We start from the raw sequence: 18,292 nt of genomic DNA, 5'->3' as shown, positions 1-18,292 counted from the left end.
CTTCAAGATGGTCAAACCCAAAGAAGTTTTGCTAGGCGACTAAATGTAAGCCAGAGTGTTATCGGGGGACTATGGCAGAGGTTCAGGACAACAAATGCTGTGCAGAATCGGCAACGTTCCGGAAGACCTCGATCAACAGCCCGTGATGATCGCTACTTGATGATGAGGGCTTTGCGACAGCGATTTATGACCGCAAGACATCTTTGGTTGGTGCCGAAGGCATGTCCGTTCGAACCGTGGTCATTTGGCACAGACAATCTGTTCTGATGAATCCCGCTTCACACTCCAGTTTAATGATGGTCGTGCCGTGTTTATCTTTGTCAACGAGAGAGGTATGCTGACGTCAACGTTGCCCAACGTTTACCTTTCGAATGCGGAAGTGTGATGGTTTCGGCGGGTATCTCAGTGCACCACAGAACTGCTCTCTACATCGTCAGTGGGAATTTGACTGGTCTTCGATATCTCAACGAGATTATCCAACCTCTGGTAATGCCACTTCTTCGTCAACTTTGAGCAGGCGCCTGGTTCCAGGATGATAACGTTAGACCCCATCGTGCCAGGGTGGTGACAGACTTTATGCAGCAGCAGAACGTTTAGCACATGGTGTGGCCTGCTTATTCACCCGACTTGAGCATGCTGGGGATGAGCTTGAACGAATAATTCGAGCTTATCACGTCCCTGCCATCAACCTGCAGGAATTGGGTCAACGACTAGTCACAGAATGGTCACCAAGCCCTCAACAGTATTTTAGTCGTTTAATGAACAGCGTGCGTCAACGTTGTCAAGAATGCATCCATGATAACAGTGGCTACACGAGTTACTATAGAGATTTCTGGCATTATGTGAACTCTGATTTTGATGTACTTGACTTCGATGAATTGTGGAATAAAGTTGTGCCTTATCAATTCACTTTTTGTTTTGTGTTTCTTAAGAGCTTGAGGTTTTGTTTTTGTCCTTGGTTGTCACAATTTTATTTCCATATCTTATATTTATATCTTATACATATCGTATATTCCAAAATACTTGTGACCCTTAACTTGTGACCCTCCCTTCTTTTGAGGAGGTGTGAACGGTGCCTTCAAAATTCTCTGCAGCTAATGTCGTGAATATTTATTTACCAATCCCAGCAGGATTCCTTGAATTGGCTAGAGGTCTGGAATAGCATAAATGACTTCAGTATTGGAAATAGCGTTCTAAAGAACTTCATTGACCATGGCAGTTTTGTTTTGAAATCTAGTAATCTCATATGTTTGTATGAGCTGGAGAGGTGCAGTAGCGTTATCAATTTATATTCATATTCACTGTCCAGACTGTTAAAACTTCTGCATGATAATTTTCTCGCACTGCATTTGTTGTGTAGTAAACGTCTGTCCAAAGAAAATCGTTTGAACCACTGGTCGCACATAAGTAAAAATATGGTACAGCTTGTTCAGCTTGACCTGATCAAGTGAATACTAATACATTGCCTGACCGTGTACCATCTGGTTGGTTCTATTATTGTGAAGGGGTGAGTAGCTCAGATCAAGTTGAACAAGCTGAACAAGCTGTACCTACGATTCTTACCCTAGCCTTTCGATCAGCATCAGGGCATTGTAAAAAGAACTTCATGGCTCAGGACCAGCATAATTTGTCTGAGTAGGGTATCCATGTTAAACCGGGCGAAGTACCTTGGGGGCTAACACGATAACATGTGTAAGTCTGGCATAAGTGCGGACTCGTACAAGCAATCAAATACACGCGTATATGCACATTACTTTTACAGAAACATACTTTGAAGGCGACGTTAAACTCAGTTTAACCGTACCCAATTCATTGAAAAAAACTGAGTTAGTAGATTTTGTCGCCTAGCGTGAATGAGCTGTATTTTGCAACTATTACCAACATCTTTAGCTGAATCACGGCTTTGGGTTTCTAAATGACAAAAACAGGACCGTTTGAAACAGATCATGCATGGAAAGTAGTTTTGTTTTAAAGTCAACTTTAAAATGAAACGACTTTTGGAGGAAAATACATTGGTCGGGCCATTACCCGAGAGTAATCGACTAACGCAAATAAAGCCATTGGTAATGTCCTTATAGTTGTAGTTTGTTACATCTTGCAGACAAACTAAAGCTGTTAGATTTTGTAGAAGACTAGTTGCCTGTTTCCCCGTCGTCATCACGTTTCTTCGTTCTGGGGTTGCTTACAAAGAGGTCGTTCCAACTCTCTACACGTTTGTTAAATCAGTCTTAACGGTATTGTTCAATATTGCAATAACTGGCTGCCCTCATTTAATAGGGACAGTGACTCAATGTCTCACAGGGCACTAATTACACTGTCTAGACCTTGACTTGGAATGGGACTTAGAAGCATATTGTACCTTAAACGTAACATCGATGCGGCAAGAGATGATGCTCCGTTCCCTCATCAATGGCACGTCTCACTTCTTCCCATCCCATAGCATGCAAGAGTAACTCAATACTGTGTATTCTGTATAGATTTCGCTCTCTTAAGAGCTTATGTGGTGTAGGCATGTTGGGCAGAATGTGTGTTTGCAGACCTTCGAGGTGTAGATAATGCAGGCAATATCCCTCTCTGGGAACGATAACCGGGGTATCACTGAACAAGGAATTTTGTTTACATGTGTGGTCGTTTTAAAACACTTTTTCGCTTTAAAAACTCTTTTCTGTTTAAGCATTTTATCACTGTGAATATGAAGCATCTCAAAAGAGAATTATCAATTTCGATTGTCAGTTGAAACAGATTACATTGGTCGAAAACGGCAAACCAAATATGAAGAATGGGTCATCGATAAGTGATGACACCAGGTGTTCTCGACAATGGTTAGGATGTCCTGTACCACCGGTAGTCTCATGGTGTACTCGTGAAGTGTTTTGGTCTGTTGCAATCAATTGATCGCTCAAACTGGCTTTAATGTAAAACATAGGAACAGCTACTTGCCCAAACTGAATGGTAGCTATATGCCAATTTCAAAACTTATGTGATATATTCCATTGTTTCCTGATACTGCGTTCGAATCCTTGAGTCCGCCGGATCAACATTCATGTTATGTTTAGTTTAAACAGATGGTTTTTTTATGAAAAAGATTAGTCGAAAGTTACTGAGAGTGTCCTCTCCAGAACATTTTCATGTATGCACATTTAATAATTTTAATTCCCAGAAAGGAAATCATTCAATCAAATCTGTGATATTTCTCAATTATGTTCCTGCTGGAGATATTTAGACAAACTTATAGATTAGTTTGAAAATACCCAAGGTTCCCCTGCAGGTCAAATATATGGCTGTTTTCATGGCAATGGCTGTTTCTCCCTGACGATGCAAAGAAATAATACTGGCGAACGTATTCAGCGATGTGTATTGCTTGAAAATTTTAAGATATTTCAATATTCCAATTAAACGCACATACATGTTTAACAATTATTCGCTGATAGACTCCATACAAGTACAAAAGTATTCGCATAAACAGAAACTTGTTTTTGACATTGTTTCTTTACGTACGCATTGTATGTACTTATATCAACGCATCCCACGTAATCGCTTTTGGTAATTTGACTCAAGTATGTCAGTCTAAGAAAGTTTATTGAGTGAGACATCGTTATATCTGACATGAGATCAGAAAAAAAATTATATATTCAGTGTAAACCTCAGCAGACGCACCAAATGCCTGAAGGAATTCATACTATCTATCAAATGTGCTTGTTCACTGTCGCGAACTTCATGGTAACTTCAACAAACTTGATAAGATCATTGATATCATTTAGCTTTCTGTCCCTTGTGTCTCACAACATTCAAGGAAAACAGTTCAAATATGTGACCCAGCTTTGTCACGCTTGCATCCCGAGTACCACGCTGCCGAACTCCTCATTGTACTCGGTGCCTTAGGTTTAGTACCTCCCAGTCTGTTGATTGATATTGGGAGGGTGTCCTGTTTTTGCAGCCCGGGTCACAGCCCTTCTGATACTCTGGGTAATTCAGAAGGCTGCATTTTTGGGGAATCATGAAATTGTCCGAAACGTTCCTCAAAGCCCACATCCGAGAGAAACTTCGGGCTGAGTAGAAATCTTGCTTCAGGAAAATCCAGATTATCAGAGCTGAATGCTTGAAACAAAGTCAAATCCACAAATACGTTTGCTGTGCAAGCCCTTTCCTATTCCTTTGTTGAAGTTGATTGGACAAAACAAGACATTCTGAGTCTTGACTGAGTCTGCCTGACAACAGAGCCCACCACCCTCGTTCTTCTCTTAATCGTTCATATATGCCAATCAATTCGGGAAGTCGAGGTTTGATTAATGTGGATGCTCTTCATGATAGACTTTTATTTATTCATCTGATGATCAATTGGTGATGCATGTCAAGACTCATGATGAGAACGTGGAATTCCGCAGCTAGTCTTAGTGTGACAAGGTTGTCTCAGAATTAATATTGATTTTCTTGAGGGCGATGTACTACTGGAATACTGTGAATATTAATAATACTGCGTCATATACTCACCCAAAACTATATTTACCCGTTTAATCGATCGGTGTTTTTATTCTTAGATCCCTGGCTGCCAATGAGGTGCTTCAAGTCACTTTACCACATGATCCAACCAACAAGAAATGTCGACGCTTCATAGCTTTATTATGCACATGTCCATATGGTAAGATATAACCCTGAAATATCGATACCAACAATGGATAAGTTTTCATGTCCTCATCAATTACCAATTATAAATAAAATCACTAAAAATGACTTGACGTAAAGGCCTGACTATAGGTACACTGGAGAAGGTCACTGAAAAAAGTGAAATGTTTTGCTTTCATGTATGGCTACAAATAGCTGAGGAACTGTGTATTGTCTTTCTGTTAAAGCTTCGTTAAACCTATTTCTGACTTCATCTGGTAACCGTATCGTTAAGCCTTCAAGGTATGGTAAGGTAAGGGGATACTTTAAAAGACATAATAGGCTTAAGATATTTTTGTTTTGATGTAATCCCTTTCTAAAGGGACCCGGTATGGAAATATTATATTCCTATGACGCAGGATGATCAACAAAAGCACTAGCGAGGAAAATACTTCTGAATTTATTGATTTATATCCACAATTCCCCCAAATGATAGTTTGTCCATAGTGCAATCACCCCTTCGGGATTGTTGTGATACATGCAATCAAACACTCTTTACTTGAAGGTCATGAGAAATAGTAGCTCTTGTTGCCACTGAAAACAATACTGAGAAAATACATAAAATATATTATAAAGCAGCAAGGAATAACTTTACAACTAACGTTATTTAAGAAATACAGTTCGCTCTACCACCATGTATATAGTGTAATAAAACACACTTTCGCCCTGAACTATTATAGTTAAAGTACGAGGACGCTTGCGTCCTAGTGCTTTAACGTTATAATACTTCAGGGCGAAATGTTCTAAGATGCCAAATTAATACTTTCTAAGCATAATTACGATTAATTTAAGGCAGAAAACAAACGACGGTGTCGGTGACCTAAATTAAGAATCCTCGCACAGGGCTAACTGGCACGCTGTTCTATTGATGTGTCTGCCCCCCTACGTTAAGACGAACGTTACCAGAAAAAAACAAATGATAACAGTTTGATGACGGTTTACGTTCGGATTAAATATCTTCTCTGAATTATTTTAATTACATCTGTCATTAACGTAAACCAAATGGGGGAATATGAACGTCGCATTTCTACTACCAACGTAAGTTTAGATCAGTACATCCAGATGAAGCTGAGTAGTCAAGCGACATTCCACGATTGCATTGTGGGAGTGTAAACATTGCGAACATTACCGTGTCGATGAAAACTTGTGAGTCGAATTGACACATTTTAACCGTCGTAAAACATACACAATGTTTCCACCAGCTGCGTGAAGCAACTGCAAACCAAACAACGGGATGCAACGGAGTAGTTTACTGTAGGAGGCCGTACGAGGCGATGACAACTGACATGCATCGTGACGTTGCTTACATTGTGACGTAATGTAAAATGGTTCGATTACGAGGGGGCACACTAGAATGGCGCAGTGACGGGATAACGTCATTCAATTATTACGTCATCAAAAAACTATACCTTTATTGTCTGATAATGGGGTTTTTTCGATTGTTCTAACCGCTAGGCATCTTAGAAAGGCAGTTAAACCCAAATAGGATCACCTTTGTTGTATATTAGATAGTCTGCCATTAGAGTGGAAGGTTGGTGGGTCGATCCCCCTCCTCATGCCAAAAGATCTTTATTGTTACCATACTTGGTATTTGGCTATAATGGGATAAAACAACAACTTGTTGACTCTGAGTCAGTATACTTTGTATCGAGTTTAACTGCACTAATGTTTCCCCTGGACTAAAATTGGGTTTAATTTGGAGTAGTTCAAGCTTCACGCGTCCGTGCATTAAATCATTATCAGTGTCGCTTAAATGGGTAACCAAGAAGTCAAAAATGACTTATAGAAGATTCAACACGCAGATTCTTGTTTAACTGACAGAGAAAAAACTTGATATTTTACTTCAATCTGCTGACGTCTTTGAAAACGATCATGTCGGAATTATTATTTGAAACCTCAGCATTCTAAATGTCACTTTAAAAACAGGTTACGAAATAAACTTTAAATTTCTTATTTGTGATTTTAATCTTTTTTTCAGACAACTTGCATGGAACAGTTAAGTAGAGAATAGATAAAGTACTTTTTCTGAGAAATGCAATTTGTAGTCATTTCAATACTTGCGATAAAATGTTTACGTGCCTGAAATACCAGCATCATTTGTCAAAGAAAAAAACAACTGTACATTTCAGCATCAGATGTGGGGAAAGCTTACGAAACGAAACGATTTATTTTCCTGAATACATCCTGCCGGGCAAAAGAAAGTAAATATCAATGTTTGATGGTAGCTGAATATGAAACAAAAACGAAATGGTTATTTATTGGTAGACTGTTTGATGCGAGTATCATATTTGTTTTGAACATAAAGTTTGCTATGTTTTTGCTCCCTGTTTTTAAGCAAGTATCGTTTGTAATATTTGGATCAAATTCAATTTTCCAATGTTTTCATTCATTTGCCCAGCAGTTTTCTTGATGTCAACTGATTCATTCTATACTTTTTCGAAGAACTAAATCCTATCATTTTACTAGGACATAGTAGCCTACAAAGAGTAGCTCTGTGGGACGCGTGTCCTTTGTCTGGAAGCACTCTTAGTGGGTTCGATTACCAAATTAAATTTTTCTCACCCATGTCAATAGGTTTGGTAATGCGAAAAACATCTACCTTTATGAATTGTTTCCGTTGTCTTAACACTATGGCTATATTAAGTAAATGTTTAGTACTAGCGTAAAAATAATTTTGTAGAATGAAGACTCGCCCCGTAATATTTTTTTACTTGAATAAATTGTATCGCGTCACACAGATTTTTTCTTATTTTTTTAAATGTATCCACCATACACGGTTACCATTTATGTAAAGTTATATATATTCATAATAATACGCCAAAGTCACTTTTAAGTGTCCATTGTACGATTCTGACTTTATGATGAGCGTGATTGTACAGAAAGCGTACGCCCGAGTGTGCATAACGGTTATCTCCCAATTGACAGACAACCATTTGACAGACAGTCAATTGACAGATACTGAGCTAGAAGGTTAATTAGGGTAACACCTACTGGTATAATGGAACAATCCACTGTCTAGTGAGTAGAGCAGGGTGAGCCTGAGACAGGTTCGTTACTGAGAAGTTTGATTGTGTGTAAATAGAACTTTGTTGTGATTAAATGATAATATGTCTTCTCTTCTCAAAATTGTTTCTACTATCAATTGCTATCGAATATGAAAACATGTTTGTTACTGAGAGGTTTGATTGTGTTTATTGATGGAAGTTAACTGAGAAAACCCTTTGTTTGAGAGATATGGACATGTACATGTACATCCATGGCCACGTTGACATGATTGTTTTATATTTATTCTAAATAAATCATAATTAAGTGTACTCGTCATATATCTTAATCTTGTGTGCAAAAAATTTAACTTCCTTATTTCATATGAATAATATTTAGTGCACATTTTTCTTTCACGTGAATATAACATTTAAATGATGCTACAGAATCGCAATTCTAATAGCTAAGGGAATATATTCCACATGTTAACCGCGGATGGAATAAAAAATTATGTTGAGTATCTCAGTCTTGTACATGATTGGTTAAATTATTGGAATTTCTTAAGTCATAGCTTGTCCGGTTGCCTATTACAGGTGAGAGTAAATCCTGAAGACAAAACTGGCGTTCTTCTATTTAGTAGGAACTTTATTTTCTGATATGCTCCAATCATTTTTGATGTCTTTTTGACACTGTTTTTAGCATGATGCCACCCACTACTGTTAGACGAGAAGGTTAATCTCAAATGTTTATGAAAAATCAACTATTTTTATATTGCAGCAATCAAAATTCAAATTAATGTCTTTTCGGCCATCTTTCGAAGTAAAAAATATAGCTTCAGTTCTTTTCTTGTGTTTTTATTGGGACTATTCCATTGTAATGTGTAGGAAACAGGTAGTAGCTAATCTGCCCACTGAACTGTAAATGTTGTTGTTTTAAGGCGTCTGCGAACTGCCTGTCTGCGTAATGCGAGGACACCTGCATAACAGATGCAGACACCAAAGGGAATCGCCCCTTCAGACGTTTCTGTTCCGTGGTGATTAAGGGTTAAAATTAGTCAAGAGCAGCCAAAGTACAATGTATGCGTGTCGTGAGAAGCTTAAATATGGTCGACTGGTTAACTTTGGTGACCTGATTCCGGTGAAGCCAATTCCGTTCTTCAAAGGAAATAGAATATGTGTAGTGTTTGCTCTACTGACTTCCCAAATACGAGGGAATAACTTCAAGGATATTTAGTTTCATCATTTCAAAACAAATACAACTGTTTTCCCCTGATCTCATCATAACTCGAACATGATGAGAATGGACTAAATCATTGAACTATGTGTTCAAAGCATCGTCTATGAGTTGGAAACTGAAACCTGCTGATTCAATTATAAGCCTATGGATATCCTCTTGTTTTGAAACGTGCACCACATTGGTAACCATTACTGTTTTCATCGTCTGCTTATCAAAAATAGGTATTTGAAATGATTAAAATATCGATAAATATATTTTCATTACTTCTAAACGAAACGAGCCACAATTTCGGCGTAATGGCCATTATCAGGCCTCGTTAAACATCAGATGGAAACATCAGATGTTATGAAAGATATTTTCCTGAGGAAAACAAATTATAAACTTTGAATCTAATTATTTAACCGCTGCTCAAAGTTACAAACTGACTTGTATGCAAAGTGAAGTAATGTCATTTATCCCAATCGATGGGCAGAAGATTTGATACTCATTTCCATCGCATACACTTCTAGAACAGTAACCAAAACATGCTTCAGTCCATGCAGATAGCATGCGTTTCCTGAATATAGATATAATCATGTTATCGGTTTAGGTCCTGCATGGATGTTTATGGCTTTTAGCTCAGATTTTAATACCGTGCGCAAACTTTTTTCAAAGGTTTCAATGTTACATCAAGTATGTATCATGAAACCTTTTGCTGAAAAATCATCATAGCTGAAAACCATGGATAGTGTGTCTTCCTGAAGTGTGTATCACATCTATGAGTGGCGGAACGTTTGACATTTTGCACTCTCTGTGAGTCTCCGCATTGCCTGTGATGGTCGAGACATGTATTGAGTATCTGGTTCATCCACTTGGCAGCCTGCCTGTAACGCGGTGGGGTAACCTAGTGGTTAAAGCATTAGCTCGTCACGCTGAAGACCCTGGTTCGATTCCCCACATTCATCTGAGATCATCCTTTACTATTTCTCATACCTTCTGTGGCACCTGCTTCACAGCTTCTTTTCAGACGATGCAACTTATTTTACCACCACAATGATACAATTTATATTTTTTTGCTTCACTTTTTACCCACTCGTATACGTCTACTTCATCCTTGATGACTATGTGTAGTGACCTGTTCTCATTTCACTATTTAGTTTTCAGTCTTATCAGAGGATATCTAGGATAGTTTCCAGTGAAGATCCGGATTGAAATTGGAGTTCAGCAAAACAAGCTTGTCGTAGGAGGCGACAAACGGGATTTGGCGGTGAGGCTCGCTGGCTTGGTTGACACATGTCATCGTATCCCAGATTGATGCTCATACTGTTGATCACTGGATTGTATGCTCTGGACTCGATTACTAAAAGACCGCTGTCATATAGATGGAATATTGCTGAGTGTGGCGTCAAACAAACAAACAAAAAGTTTTATCACAGTATCGTTGAAAAATGAACCTGTCGTCATGTTTCCTTCATATAGAATATAATAAATGTAAAAAAACCAAACACATTTAAGAAGCATTACTATCCGTTTCTTACTTTTGAATAACAATCTATGCATTTCGATGCATAAACAAATCAATCTAAGGTTGAATCCACAATTTGCATCAAACAAGATTCAGGGCGGCGGTGGTTGAAGCCCTCGCACGTCAAGCCAAAAACCCGGGTTCGATTCCCCACATGGTGCTATGCGTGAAGCCCATTCCGTGTCCCCGCCATGATATAGCTGGAATGTTGCTAAAAGTGGCGAAAACTAACAAGCCCAACCAAAGGCGCTACAATTATATATAAAGGGATTGTTAGCTTCCATCCGGTGCCCATTTGCAAGTCATTGGCTTTGAAATCATTTACTCACAATTTTTCTCCAATTTAAGAAAATTAATTAGTTTGCTGTATTGGAAAGTCAAAGTTAAATTCAAAAACGTCTCGTACTGTTTTCTGAAAGTGACATAAAACTGTTAATTATATCAATATCACATATGCAATTTATATTAAAAGGCTCTCCACTCGCCATATGAGCAAAACATTCTAAATTGATGGCAGAAATTCAATTTCTCTTCTTTCCTGTCGATTATATGTGTGAACAGTGCCTTTACCTCAACGTTTTATAATTCTTCGCAGCTATTCTCGTGAATATTTTTTGACAAGATGAGATAAGATATAATACCAGAAGGAAGCCCTTAGTCGTTTCAATTAAGTTGGACATATTTGTTTTTGCAACTATTTTCAACTGTTTCACATCTTACACTTGTATAAATCAATATTCTATTAAATGGTTCCTGAATGTCCAACACATTACAAACAAAAGTTGATATGACAGCCATTTCAAACGTTTTCAAAAGAACATGAAAAAGAGAGAGCATTTGGCATTTTCACAAAGGTTTCTTCTTGGTTAACATCAAATTTTCATTTTTCTTCAGAAGTGCTTTTCCTCCATCAATGTTTTCGCAAAGTCAGAGATCGACATGTAACTTTATCAAATGACAATGTTGTTATGACCAACAAAAAGTCACAAATTTAAATACAAATATGATGAATATGAGAGTTCGTTCTTTCTAACATATGTCATTATTCAGTCGAAGGTTTTAGATCGTCGAGGAAATGAATGTATTAATTCTTAGTTTGTGTTAATATTTGGGTTAAAGAAAACTTATTTCAGGCTGAAAACTAAAGCAAAAACACAACCAACATCACCTGACTGTTAAAAGAAAATTACATAAATTATGTTGCTAATTTTTCTTTTTCATGATAGCGCGAGTTGAATGTGTAAATGACATAAGAAGCAATTGAAACGCGTCTTATTGGAGCCGAACGCCATTGGTGAGGCGTTGTGTTCTGGTCTGTCTGGACACCAAGAAAGCTCCACAAGATATTGATGGTGCCATGGAAGCTTTCTGGCGTTTTGTCATCAGACGTCCAGGAGCTTTCTTGCGAACTGTGAGCCTAGATATGCGTGGTTGAAATATATTGATTCAACCCAAATGCCACGGCCCGTGTCGAATAGACGTCAAACGATCTTTCTAAGATATTAAGCTGCACTATCGTGTTTTGGCTAAAACAAGAGATGCACTCAAATAAGGTGTGTAGTGTTTGTCATTAAACTTGCAGATCAATTGAAAGTATCAACAACTAACTATTTCCGCTGTTAGAAAAGTGAATATATTCGAAAGGGACATAAAATATTCTTGTGATGGAGCCAGTTTAGATGGAATGGCACACGTGCAAACTTAACAGCGACTGTACATAATCTTCACTCATTTCAATTTGGGTTCAAAGGATATATATTCACTTCCCGAAAACGTTCGAAAAGATCAACTTTCCTCATGTTTTAAACCAATCTTTCACTGGATGTGCTGAATAGTTAATCTGAAATGCTATGACATACATTCTGTGATGATCTGAAATGACGTTAGTAATATCGGCCTTTATATTTAGTTATTTGGGGCAGAAAGAAGACATGACTGAATAAACACGTTAGAGCTGGTTTTCAGCTGCCGATGTTTGTCGTAAAAAGTGATTATGACCAACGGGATCCAGTGGTCAAGCACTCTGACTTTGCTGACACATGTTGAAATGTGAAGATCCGGGTTAGAATTGGTCTTCAGCAACTCTTGCTTGTCGTGGGAGGTGACAAAAGGGATTTGGTGGTCAGGCTCGCTGACTTGGTTGATACATGTCATCGTATCCCATTTGCGTAGATCGCTGCTCATGCTGTTGATCACTGGATTGTCTGGTTCAGAATATATTATTTACAGACCGCTGCCATAAAGTTGGAATATTGCTGAGTGTAGCGTTAAACATAACCCAACTAACCAACCTAAGTAAAACGTACTTTGTTCATGGATTGCAGGTGCTTCCGATCGATCGATCGATACAATTTAACTGCTCCTTTAGACAACACCTGGTATCATCACTGATTCAAAGTGAATGTCCGTTCAGGTAAATGTCAAAACTATTTTGCCTCTCACGTAAAATGAATGTTTCGGCTGCAAGCCGAGACTGATTAGTCTCTGGCGTTAACGTCTTGGATTTAATTGTAGTTTAATTAAATGCAACTTAGGTTTGTATAAATAGTACTCATTAATTATAGAGGCAGCTGGAAAACCAGATTCGATCAAGAATATCCAGAATTATTACATTTATGCCACTTGTGTCTCAACTGAAATATGTGTCATTAATCACTTGACCCGTGCAAATCCGGGTTAGTATTGGTCTTCAGTAACCCATACTTGTCGTAAGAGGCGACTAACGGGATCGGGTGGTCAGGCTCGCTGACTTGGTTGACACATGTCATCGTATCCCATTTGCGTAGATTGATGCGCATACTGTGGATCACTGGATTGTCTGGTCCAGACTCGATTTCTAAAAGACCGCTGTCATATAGCTGAAATATTGCTGAGTGCAGCATAAAACTAAACAAACAAACAAACAAAAAGCTCTTTAATGTTCAGTTTTATGACAGTATCGTTGAAAAATGAACCTGTCGTCGTGGTTCCTTCATGAAAAATATGATAAATAAATGTTCTTGCTGTTAATCACTGGAGTGTCTGTTCCAGACTCGATAATTTCCAGACCGCCACCATATAGCTGGAATATTGCCGACTGCGGCGTTTAACAATAATCAGTCAATCATTAAATCGCTTAGTCCAATTTTAGTAACACAAGATACCCATGTGTTTCCTGTACAGATCTGAATATATCACTGTCACAATGAGTGAGTGGGTATGATTTTACGCCGCTTTTAGCAATATTCCAGCAATATCACGGCGGGGGACACCAGAGATGGGCTTCACACATCGGAGAATCGAATCCGGGTCTTTGGCGTGACAAGCGAACGCTTTAACCACTAGGCTACCCCACCGCCCTACTGACACAGTGAACTGAAACAGTACCATGAATGTTCTAAGCACCAACGATGAAAGCATGGGAATATATTTTGCAAATACTTTCCACTTTGTTACGAGACACATTGTGTTCATGCATACATGTATAGAATCTGCAGTTGTTAAATACTGTCCCGAAAGCTTATTTTATTCATTCTTATTACTTACATACCCTCTTCGCCAACACCTGATGTCATCTCCGATTTCCTTCAGGTGTCCATTCATATTAATTTCACAGCGATTCCCCCCTTTTTTCCACTCTTTCCATCATTAATCAAGATAACTTATTCTCTTGCAATGGCGCTTGACATTTGTTTCCATAATGCTTAACTTTCAACTTGATTAGGTTCCATGTAATTGTTTTGGGTTGTTGCATTATCTGGGTTTGAGAATTTGGCCGAACGGTGGGAAAATATTGTTGTTTTTTAAACAACAAAATTTGAACTTATCTCTAAGTTTCTAATTAAAGCATTTTCTTCACTAACCCGACGAGTCTAGACCTTATATAAACCAACTGCCACCTTTTCCAAGAGACATTGACCCGACGAGTCTAGACCTCATATAAACCAACTGCCACCTTTTCCAAGAGAACAGGAAGTATATTGCTGTTTTATAGTTACCATGTTCTTCAGGTGAGACTTGCTGAGAGGTTTACATCAAAACAGTTAGACCTAGATTTTACAGTTGACATGTTAAATGTCAGGATCATATTTAGAACAGCGACTGGGCTATTGTTTCACAATACGATATCCCGATGCCAGTTTGTGTTTATGGTAATATTTGCATTTAGACAATTCATAATTTGGATTAAAAATCCTCTGTGTTTGTTGAACATGTACACCTCGTCGTAAATACCCTTTGGACCTTCGCCCCATCAACTATTCCCTGTATCTGATCATTTAACCTTACTTTTAAGTTTGCAGATATAGCTTGCAGACAAATCTAACTTATGCCTGGTTCACATATGGACTGCGATGTGTCTACGGCGCCCGTAAACTGCCCGTAACTCCTTTTCCGTGCCGTTGCCTTGCGGCGGCAGGCGGCGTCCGTACCATCGTCGCACGATTCTACGGGCGCCGTACGTAGCCTGTACGATTTTGTGAAACAGCGAAGTTTGACAAATTTGAAAAAAAATCGTAAGCCCGTAGCCCGTAGGTGGCATCGCACGGACACTGCAAACGCACGATTTTTTAAACTAAAGGATCACCGTGCGACCTCCGTATGATTTCTGTGCAGCCTCAATGCAGGTTTGCCTTGGCCTGTCTCAAAGAAATCGCACGATGCCCGTAGAAAATGTGAACAAAAACGTCGTAGCCCGCGGTCACCCATGATACCTTAAAAAATCGCACGGAAAATCGTAGACTCCTTTATCGTACGGCGCCCGTGGCAGATGTGATCCCGGTCTTAACAGGCATTATCAACACGAAAACAGAAACACCAATGCCACAGGGTGAGGGTCCATATTGCTTATGAAGGGACGAGGGGGTGTGAGGAGAAGTTACACCGCAGAGTAATCAATGCCACGAGGAGAAGTTATACCGCAGAGGTGAGAGGAGAAGTTACTATACCGCAGAGTAATCAATGCCACGAGGAGGTGTGAGGAGAAGTACACCGCAAGCCACAGTAATCAATAAGTTACACCGCAGAGTAATCAATGCCACGAGGAGGTGTGAGGAGAAGTTACACCGCAGAGTAATCAATGCCAGAGAGGAGGTGTGAGGAGAAGTTACACCACAGAGTAACAATGCCACAGAGTAATGAGGAGAAGTTACACCACAGAGTAATCAATGCCGAGGTGTGAGGAGAAGTTACACCACAGAGTAATCAATGCCACGAGGTGTGAGGAGAAGTTACACCACAGAGTAATCAATGCCACGAGGAGGTGTGAGGAGAAGTTACACCACAGAGTAATCAATGCCACGAGGTGTGAGGAGAAGTTACACCACAGAGTAATCAATGCCACGAGGAGGTGTGAGGAGAAGTTACACCACAGAGTAATCAATGCCACGAGGAGGTGTGAGGAGAAGTTACACCACAGAGTAATCAATGCCACGAGGTGTGGAGGTGTACACCACAGAGTAATCAATGCCACGAAGTGGAGGAGAAGTTACACCACAGAGTAATCAATGCCACAGGAGGTGTGAGGAGAAGTTACACCACAGAGTAATCAATGCCACAGAGAGGAGGTGTGAGGAGAAGTTACACCACAGAGTAATCAATGCCACGAGGAGGTGTGAGGAGAAGTTACACCACAGAGTAATCAATGCCACGAGGTGTGAGGAGAAGTTACACCACAGAGTAATCAATGCCACGAGGAGGTGTGAGGAGAAGTTACACCGCAGAGTAATCAATGCCACGAGAGGTGTGAGGAGAAGTTACACCACAGAGTAATCAATGCCAAGGAGGTGTGAGGAGAAGTTACACCACAGAGTAATCAATGCCACGAGGAGGTGTGAGGAGAAGTTACACCACAGAGTAATCAATGCCAAGAGGTGTGAGGAGAAGTTACACCACAGAGTAATCAATGCCACGAGGTGTGAGGAGAAGTTACACCACAGAGTAATCAATGCCACGAGGTGTGAGGAGAAGTTACACCACAGAGTAATCAATGCCACGAGGAGGTGTGAGGAGAAGTTACACCACAGAGTAATCAATGCCACGAGGAGTGTGAGGAGAAGTTACACCACAGAGTAATCAATGCCAGGAGGTGTGGAGGAGAAGAGGTGTGAGGAGAAGTTACAGAGAGTTACACCACAGTTACACCGCAGAGTAATCAATGCCACGAGGAGGTGTGAGGAGAGAAGTTACACCACAGAGTAATCAATGCCACGAGGAGGTGTGAGGAGGAGTTGAGAACACCACAGAGTAATCAATGCCACGAGGTGTGAGGAGAAGTTACACCACAGAGTAATCAATGCCAACGAGGTGTGAGGAGAAGTTACACCACAGAGTAATCACTGTCACGAGGTTTGAGGAGAAGTTACACCACAGAGTAATCAATGCCACGAGGTGTGAGGAGAAGTTACACCACAGAGTAATCAATGCCACGAGGAGGTGTGAGGAGAAGTTACACCACAGAGTAATCAATGCCACGAGGAGGTGTGAGGAGAAGTTACACCACAGAGTAATCACTGTCACGAGGTGTGAGGAGGCGTTACACCACAGAGTAATCACTGTCACGAGGTTTGAGGAGAAGTTACACCACAGAGTAATCAATGCCACGAGGTGTGGGGAGAAGTTACACCACAGAGTAATCAATGCCACGAGGTGTGAGGAGAAGTTACACCACAGAGTAATCAATGCCACGAGGAGGTGTGAGGAGAAGTTACACCACAGAGTAATCAATGCCACGAGGAGGTGTGAGGAGAAGTTACACCACAGAGTAATCAATGCCAGTATGGTAGTAATGATCGCAGTTGGATTACCTGCAGATAACTGTAAACCGGAAATATTCTGCGCCGTATTATTTTTGCGAGAGTAGTAGGCTTTGCAAAAACAACATTGTTAACTAAAACTACATTGCTTCTTACATCAAAAAGATACAGGCTTTAGGGATACAGGATGACAGGTTTCTTATTAATCCATTTCATCTCCACAGTATCAACTCAGTGTCAGTGGGTATGTAACTATAAACGGCAGCATGGTCAGTCTCTCACAGGTTTGTAACTGTACAGAAGTGTGGAGACATAGGCCACATGGAAAAGAGTTCTTGATCTGAATGTCCATATGGCCCTGGTACTTGTTAACACGGGTTCACAGACACACCAGCATCCCTTTACTTAGCTGTATTCTTTCACAACATATGATCAATCAGTCTGTATTTCCAGACAAACACCAACGCACAGACCCTCCTCTTCATTCAACTGAACAGGCCTACAGATTGGAGTTGAACGAATGGATTTGCTCGTAAGCTGAGGAATCATAATCTATACTCAGTACCAAAAGAAACGCAAATCACGTAAAACTGATAAAGTGGAGAATAAAGAGAGACTGATGTTTGACAACATGCAACGAATACAGTTGTGTCCTTACACGGAACACAAAAACGATTTTTATTCATAACAATACATGTTTTCTGATAATGTCAAAAAGACATCGTTAGATTGCGCCATTTGGTAAAGCCAGGACAATTGTTACCGACTACGGCCTCTTTTAGCAGCCATTTCGGTGTCATCAGAGTGAGTGAGTCTAGTTTTACGCCGCACTCGGCATTATTCCAGACATATGGCTGCGCAGGGGCGGATACAGCTTTTTAAGAAAGGGGGGTGCACACTATTGAGACGGGGGCGGGTGCGGGTGCACACTTCATTTACACGAGATTCAATGGTTATTTAGTAAACTTTCAGGACAAGGGGAGGGGGGGGGGCGGCGTACCCCCTCTCCCCTCTGGATCCGCCTATGCGGCGGTCCGTAAATAATCAAGTCTGGACTAGCCAATCTAGTGATCAACAGCATGAGCAGCGATCTCCGCAAATGGGATACGATGGTTTGTGTCAACCAAGTCAGCGAACCTGACCACCCGATCCCGTTAGTCGCCTCTTACGACAAGCA

The 18,292-nt window shown here is 40.0% G+C and overlaps 1 long non-coding RNA gene across 1 annotated transcript; it reads left to right on the top strand.

Moving 5' to 3' along the window:
• Positions 1–2,495: 2,495 nt before the first annotated feature.
• Positions 2,496–8,589, top strand: LOC124284852. The gene is made up of 3 exons (XR_006900656.1): positions 2,496–2,505; positions 3,559–3,561; positions 8,238–8,589. It is a non-coding gene; the product is annotated as an uncharacterized LOC124284852 (long non-coding RNA).
• The last annotated feature ends 9,703 nt before the right edge of the window (positions 8,590–18,292 follow it).

Source organism: Haliotis rubra, unplaced genomic scaffold, assembly GCF_003918875.1.
Source record: "Haliotis rubra isolate DU_JTF1 unplaced genomic scaffold, ASM391887v1 Scf346, whole genome shotgun sequence".
NCBI classification, from domain to species: domain Eukaryota; kingdom Metazoa; phylum Mollusca; class Gastropoda; order Lepetellida; family Haliotidae; genus Haliotis; species Haliotis rubra.
Note: the sequence above shows the minus strand (reverse complement) of the source record. Positions and strands in the feature narration are given on the sequence as shown.